Source organism: Otolemur garnettii, unplaced genomic scaffold (genome assembly GCF_000181295.1).
Source record: "Otolemur garnettii isolate 467f Iridium unplaced genomic scaffold, OtoGar3 scaffold00134, whole genome shotgun sequence".
Classification (NCBI taxonomy): domain Eukaryota; kingdom Metazoa; phylum Chordata; class Mammalia; order Primates; family Galagidae; genus Otolemur; species Otolemur garnettii.
Genome location: NW_003852529.1, coordinates 4,062,692 through 4,070,431, shown reverse-complemented (window position 1 = coordinate 4,070,431; position 7,740 = coordinate 4,062,692). Strand labels below are relative to the sequence as shown.

At 48.4% G+C, this 7,740-nt stretch overlaps 1 long non-coding RNA gene across 1 annotated transcript; it reads right to left on the bottom strand.

The window, feature by feature from the left end:
- Positions 1-3,606: 3,606 nt before the first annotated feature.
- On the bottom strand, positions 3,607-7,268 carry LOC111727960. Its single transcript, XR_002775381.1, has 4 exons — positions 7,216-7,268; positions 5,968-6,038; positions 5,125-5,292; positions 3,607-4,509 (listed from the first exon to the last, which is right to left on the bottom strand). It is a non-coding gene; the product is annotated as an uncharacterized LOC111727960 (long non-coding RNA).
- Between the last annotated feature and the right edge of the window lie 472 nt (positions 7,269-7,740).

Here is a 7,740-nt window from a genome sequence, read left to right as displayed (position 1 = left end):
CCGGGGGTTGTGGGTTCAAACGCTGCCTGGCGAAAAACTGCAAAGAAAATACCAGTTAAGTCCTAGAAAATTTCTGGACTGCAAGCTTTCCAAAAAAAAAAGAAAAAGAAAAAAGAAATAAGTCTAGTTTACTCCCAAGATAGATGGTAAAGTACTAATTAATTTCTTGCTTCTAGTTCACTCCAAGTTTCTTGCTTGGCTAACTCCCTGGGAAATGGACCAGGAGGTACCAACTGTTCCCGGACTAACTTTTAAAAAATACCAGGTGGGGAAAGTACTGAAACTAAGTGTATAGGGAAAAATATTAAAACAAAAATGTATGGCTAAATAAGTGCAAAATTCTGCTTCTGTACGATGCTTGCTTGCTACCCTACCAGATGCACATGGACAGCCTGCGTGCCAACCAGGATGCAGACCAAGCCTTAAAAACCCAACCCTTTAAGCACTTGGGGCTGTTCTCAGAAACCCCATGTTGGGACACTGAGGCAGTCACCAGCTGGCTCTTCAATAAAAGGACTCCTCTTTAAATGTAACTTGTTTTGCAGTGTGGTCTTTGTGAAACTCCTGGGCATAACAGCTTGAGCTTAGGAGTTCAAGACCAGCCTGAGCAAGAGTGAGACCCTGTATCTACTAAAAAGAGAAAAAACTACCCAGGCATGGTGGGTGTCTGTAATTCCAGCTACTCGGAAGGCAAGAGGATCACTTGAGCTTAAGAGTTTGAGGCTGCTGTGAGTTATGACACCATGACACTCTACACAGGGTGACAGAATGAGACTCAAAAGTTTGATTGGTTTCTTCAGAAACAAATGTCATTTTAAATTTAAAAAGGAAAAATAATTCTAGAGCTATCTAAATTATCGATTTTGTCTTCAGTAATTATTGGCAGTTAATGCTTTTGAAGGATTGGTCTATTTCATAAACTGTGCTGAATTTATGTGTATAGAGTTGTTTATAACACCCCCTCACCATCCTTTTAACATCTGTGGGTCTGTTGTGATGCCCCTGAACTTGGTAGGCTGCAGTCTTTTTTCTTTGTCAGTAAAGGTAGAGGTTTGCTGATTTTATTGACCTTTTCAAAGAATCAGCTTTTTGTCTCATTTATTTTCTCTACTTTTTTATTTCATTGATTTCTGTTCTTATCTTGATTATTTCCTTCCTTCTGCTTGTGTTAAATTTGGTATTTTAAAGATTTTTTATGGGTGACCCCTGTGGCTCAGTGGGACACTGGTCCTATATATAGAGGTGGCATGTTCAAACCCAGCCCTGGCCAAACTGTAACAAAAAATAGCTGGGTGTTGTGGTGGATGCCTGTACTCCCAGCTACTCCAGAGGTTGAGGCAAGAGAATCACCTAAGCCCAGGAGTTTGGAGGTTGCTGTGAGCTGTGACACCACAGCACTCTACCCAGGGCAACCTAGTGAAAAAAAAAAAAAAAAACAGCTTTCCAGAACTAGCTTCTACACATTTTGATTTGCTAGATCTGGTGTGGACCCAGTGAATCTTTTCATCTTCCTTCAAGTGTACATAATATTTTTCCTCAGAAAAGCTAAGCTTAACTGAATAAAATCATCCTTTGTTAAAGCTTTTTATGTGAAAATAATTTTAAATGTACAAGTCTAGCTGGAGAAGGATAATGAGCCTTATATTCAGCAACCAGTTCCAAGAGTCATCAAGTTGTGGCCAGTTTTGCTTCATCTATACCTCCAACCACTCCCTTCATTTCAGTGTTTCTTCAAAGCAACTCCCAGGTATAACATAACTTCAGCATGCATCTTGAAACAGTAAGGACTCTTAGGAAAAGACCACTACAACAACTAAACATTATCAAAAATTCTTTACTATCACCAAATACCTAGCCAGTGGTCTATGAGGGCTCTCCATCAAAAACACTTTCCTTGGCCGACTGTGATCACAGCCAGGCTTTGGCACCACTGGCAGGGGTGATGGCACTAGGACAGCTACATAATTGGGCCTCGCTATTTTTAAATCCTTTACCTCCCATTATCTAAATGGATGTGGAGAAGGCTGGCAGGACTGAGGTAAACAGTGACAAGCTCATTTCTGGAAGCACTGGAACTAATGGGCCAGAATGGCACAGGGCAAGGCAGATCTCCCCACCAGCCTCCCACTAGGAAATGCATGGTCCATTAACACGGAAGAGGTTCATGAAGAGGTGATTTCTAAGACTGTGAGTGAAGCCAAGCAAGTAGAAAGGGCCATACCCAAGGCCACCCTCAGCGAGGCCATAGCTACTCCTGTGTCTCAAGGGCCGAAGGGAGCCTAGAGAACAAGAGGGGCTGCCAGGCCGGAGCCTGGACTTCAGCAGGAGACACAGCCATTGCCCACTTGTGGCCATGCAGGGAGGGTACTGGGGAAAACAGGCCCTGACCTTGCTCCTCCTTCACCTTCTGGTCTCCTGCCAGGTCCTCCCATCCAGAAGCCAGAAGACAAGGGAGCCTGTGAGTGCCTCCTGGGGCACAGAGCAGCGTGGGCAGGGTGAAGCATGGGCCCCAAAGGGAAATTGGATTCTGCGCAGCCAGCCTCTCATTGCTAAAGGGGTCTGTGAAAATAGGGCAGGTGTCTTAGCTTGGGCTAACCCACAAAACACCCAGATGGGGTGGTTTATGAAAGGGTATGAAATTTGTATGTAGCAGAGAAAGATTTTCACACAAAGACTGGGACAAAGGGTAGAGAACAGTGTGTTAACTTGAGAGAAACAGAGGCACAGCACTGAGAAGGTGCAGGGTAGTGCTGGGCAGCTGAGGAAAGGCTGCTTTAAGTTTTTAAAGGGTAAAGTGACTTTTTTTCTCTGCTTCAGACTGACAGCAGAAGCAGCTGCAGGCTTCTGTGTTTGGTTCTCCAGTTTTTTCCTTATTCTGTTAGGCCTGGTTGTCAGAGGTCATGAATCTGGTTTTTGGATGAAACCTAGCCAGAGAGGCAGATCTCCCCACCAGCCTCCCACCAGGAAATGCATGGTCCATTAACGAGGAGGAGGAGTGGGGAGCTCTTCAATCTTAAGAGATAACAAGTTAGGCCACAGGTGTTTAATGTAAAGATAGGGCAGTTGTGCTTTGAGTTTGTCTCTTACTTTCTGACAGATACTCATTTCTCTCTGTCAGGTTATTAGTAAGGCCATCTTTCTGGAGCTTTGGAGGTCTATGATCATGGAGCCAGCAGGGTAGGATTCTGATGAGGGTCTCTTTCTAGCTTGCAGATGGAGCCTTCTCACCACGTCCTCACAGGCCTTTCCTAGGTGCATGCATAGGGGGATGGTAATCTGTCTCTTCCTCTCCTTACAAGGCCAACAGTGCTACCATGTGTGCACCCTCTCGTGACATCCCCCGTCACCCCTCAAAACTTCACTTCCAAAGAGCATCACCTGGGGTTGGGACTTTGCCTTATGAACTCTGAGGGGCCAAATACTCTGTCCCTAATGGAGGGCACTCACTGGCTCACCCCCAGCCCCACCCGCCAGCCCCTGCAGGGGAAGCACATGTGTTTCACTGTCCCTTTTGCACATTCAGGACAGCATGCCAGCATGCAGCACCTGACTTCTGGGGCCCCCACGTGCCGTCATGGATGGACAAAGGCTGTCACATCCTGCTTTGCCGGCCCATGTGGGGAGAAAACGTGAAGGCCACAGTGAACTGCTCTGGGCTTCACCAGAGGAAGCAGGTTAGGGGGAAGAGTTGAGCCCCAAGGTAGTGAGGGTGGTTCAGATCCAGGGCTTTACCAAGACAGGCTGGTGTCCCCAGCACCCGCTGCTCCTTGTGAGGTGACTGACTCCTCTCCCCTCATTTTAACTGAGTCTCATGCAGGATCCTCTCCAGCAGGTCGTCAGGTGACCAGGCAGAAGGCTCTGTCTAGATCAGTGGTTCTCAAACTTCCTAATGCTGTGGCCCTTTAATATAGTTCCTGTGGGTTGCGACCCACAGGTTGAGAACCGCTGGTCTAGATGCCTAGTGCCAGCTGGTCCTAAGGTGTCCAGGGAGAGCTCTGTCCAGCTGCCCATGCCTGTCTTCACCCTCTCCCGTACTTGAGTCCACTTCCTCGCACAGCACAATCTCCACTGCATTGAGCACAGAGACTTTGAGCCTGCTGCAAACCCTCCCAGCACAGACAGGAAGGGTCTCAGAGGAAGTGTTTCTCCACCATCCTGGGGGCTTGTCCAAACTCCCACCAGCTTTCACAGTGAGTTCCTTGGTCCTGATGCTGTCTCTGAAAGAGGTGATGTAGCTGCACATGGGTCACCATGAGGATTTCTTCCAACTCATGGAAGAGGGCTGAGCTTCTAGTCATTGTAGAAACAGCCCTGAGTGGAGACCATGGAAGGTCCTGGAAAGGGTGTGGGCCTGAGGATAAAGTTGGTGGATGACCTTTGCCCTAAAAGCAGCTACTGTCCCTGCCATCTCCAGATGTCACTCCATCCAGTTCAGTTGGGTAAACTTGCTGTTGGTGACAATGCCAGCAGTAGAAGGGGCAGAGAGTATGTTCTTTTCCTGCCCAGGAGCTGCCAGACAAAAATGAAGCAATCCCAGGATGAGGCCCTGCAGACTGAGCAAATGCAGCCCTGCCCACCCCCAAGGTGGGTCAGAGTCCTCCTACAGTTTCTCCTTGCTGTGGCCAATCCTCCACTTTGTAGCTTTGGGCAAGAAACTCCCCATTCTGTCTTAAATAGCCACCAGGTGAGTAGGCCAAACAGCCTCTGGCTTGGGCAGAAGAGGGTCATGATGTGACCCATTGACAGAGTCATTAAAATCACCTGGCTTCATATCCACAGCAGCACCGAGATGCAGGAAATCATAGATAAACACCTGCTCTCCTTATTGTCCTCGTTACCATTAACAGGGGCCTATAAGGGGCAGAACGCTCCCCAGAGTGCAGTGGGTGGTTCTGGGGAAGAGCAGGAGCTTAGTCCTGACCACCTGCTGGTCCCTTCCCAGGATGTGCAGCCACAGCCCTGCCCCCTGTAGGGCACATGCTGAGGGAGCTGTGGGGGCCGCCACCCCCTCAGCCCTTATTTTCAGGTACGGATTGTCCCAGGGCAGTGATCCTTGATATGTGGTCCCAGATACCCTTTTAGGGGAGAAGCCAAAATTATCTTCAGAGAATACTGGGACATCACCTGTGTTTCTCACACTCCTCAGCTCCTGAGGGAAGAATGGAGATTTAAAGAGACACCTTGACATTGGATGGAGCACAAGCTCTTGAATTTCCAGCTCACTCCTATAAAGCCAGGCGTCAAAGAGGTTTGCAAAAATGTGACATCATCGTGCTCTTCTCACTAACATCCCTTTGTAAAGAAAATAGAGAGATGGTATTTGTCTCAAAGCACGTTTACTCTGTTAACATAGACTAAGTGTACTATTGTCCTTTGAAAGCAGTTATGTTTCTTTTTTCTTTTTTTTTAAACCAGGGCCATGCTCTATGTCCTTGGCTAGAGTGCACTGATGTCATCATAGCTCACTGCAACCTCTAACGCCTGGACTCAAGTGATCCGCCTGCCTCAGCCTCCCAGGTAACTGAGACCACAGGCGCTCAGCACCATGCCTGGCTAATTTTTCTATTTTTAGGGGTCTCACTTAAGCTGCTCTCAAACTCCTGAGCTCAAGAGATCCTCCCACCTTGGCCTCCCAGAGTGCTGGGATTACAGGTGTGACCTACCCCACCCCACCCCTTGCCCAAAGCAGTTGCATTTCTAACGCAATGTCTGAGTTACAATTACTAACACAGTAAATACAGAGAGATCTTACACCCATCAACAAAATTCTTTGGGTTCCTCAATTCACGTTAGGACTGGACCTCAGGTCTATTCTCAGCCCCTGAGCTCTCTGGTGCCCTTCACCCCTTCATTCCTGGTGATAATGGGAAGAAGGAAGCTGAGGAGAAATTTTGAGGTAAATAACCCAGAGTGAACCTTCATTGTTTCACTCACCTGCTTTTTTTCTGGTGTATGCATCATCCTTACCTGTTTCTTTCCAAGTCTCATACTTCTTACTTGAAAACTGGATATAGTAACTCTGGACACTGGTGCTGAAACTGCCCATATTAAAATAGTGTAAAAACATAAGGTATATATAGTAATCAAATCTGATTTTTATAAAAGAACAGATAGAGCCTGAAGTTAACTAGACACTCTCCTCCTTGATAGGTACAAAATTTGTGACTTCCCCAACTGCTTCTATAGAAAACATCGCTATAGTAAAGCCTAAGACGAGTCTTTGAGATATTTTTCAGACTCTGCATTTGGTGGTGGGGGATACTGACATCAACTGGACCTGTAGATAGGTGTGGGAATGGCTCCAAAAAGCTTTTGAGACCCCCTACCCAGGAAATCTCCCAACTAAGAAAATAATGAGTTCATCCCCAGCTGATCAGCAGACCTGATTTCCTTGTCCCTTTTTCTACAAACTGCTTTGAAAAACCTAGCCTCCAAATTCTCCAGAGGTAGATTTGAGAAATCACTCTCATCTCCTCGCCTGGCGCCTTGGGAAATAAACCTCTCTTCGTTGCCACACCTGCTGACTCAGAATATTGGCCTTTACCTGACAGTGGCCAAAGGGCCAGCCAGGTAAACCGGGCTCACCATTTTGGGGCACGTGGTTTGACACGTGGCTGGGTGTACTTAGGGGTGTCCTTAGGGGTTCCCTTGTCCTTTCTGAAAAACAGGTCACCTCTGAGACCACGTCTGTCGACAGGATGATTTCGACCCGGGGCTCTTTTTTTTTTTTTTTTAGACAGAGCCTCAAGATGTCACCCTGGGTAGAGTGCCATGGCATCACAACTCACAGCAACCTCCAACTGCTGGGCTCAAGCAAGTCTCCTGCCTCCGCCTCCCAAGTAGCTGGGACTACAGGCGCCCACCACAACGCCTAGTATTTTTTGGTTGCAGCTGTCATTGTTATTTGGCAGCCCGGGCTGGATTCGAATCCGCCAGCTCAGGTGTATGTGGCTGGCGCCGAGCCTCGCCCCAGGGCTCTTAGAGACTCGGCTTGCAGCGGAGAAGCGGTCCTGGTACTGGGCATCCGGTGTGCGTCCGACACCTGTCTCCCATCCTCCTCCCGGTTTGGGGCCCTCTGGGGGTCCTGGCTAACTGTCCTCTTCAAGAAGAGATTGAAGTCTTGCCTCCCATTTGGACAGAGACTAGGGGTCCCGTCTGGAAGGTACGCTAGAGAATTTGGGGTCGGAGCAGGGCTTTGGAAGCCGCAATCATTACCTGCGTCTGCCCGGTCATGGTCTACGTACGTACGAACGCACTGAGCATTCGCTGGACTGTGGCGCCCTCTGGCGTCCCGGCGCCTCGCCCGCCCGCGCGAAGGGGAAGTGCCGGGTGCGTCGCAGTCTTTGAAATCCTTCCCCTGGGCGCCGCAGTGCCCAGACGCTTTCTGTTCCCCGGCGAGGCACAGCCACTTCCTAACTTGTTTTGCTTTACGCCCTCTGGCCCTTTGGGCTTCTTCCCAGGTAGAGGGGATTAAATGTTTGATTTGGGTCCGTTCTTGAGAATGGGCATCTCTACAAATCACCAGAGACTCCTCGGTAGCTGGGGCCAAGGGGGACCAGGCATCGCCACCCCGGAGGGATCCCGCCAGCCGCCTCCTTAAGAATTGGGAATTTTTGCCTGCCCCTGCCGACTCGGAAACATTTTCCGTTGTGACACTGTTTGATTAGTAAATGGATCCCTTAACTAATACAGTCCTGCGGTTAGATTTATTCTGTACAAGGGAAGAAAAATGAGATCCTG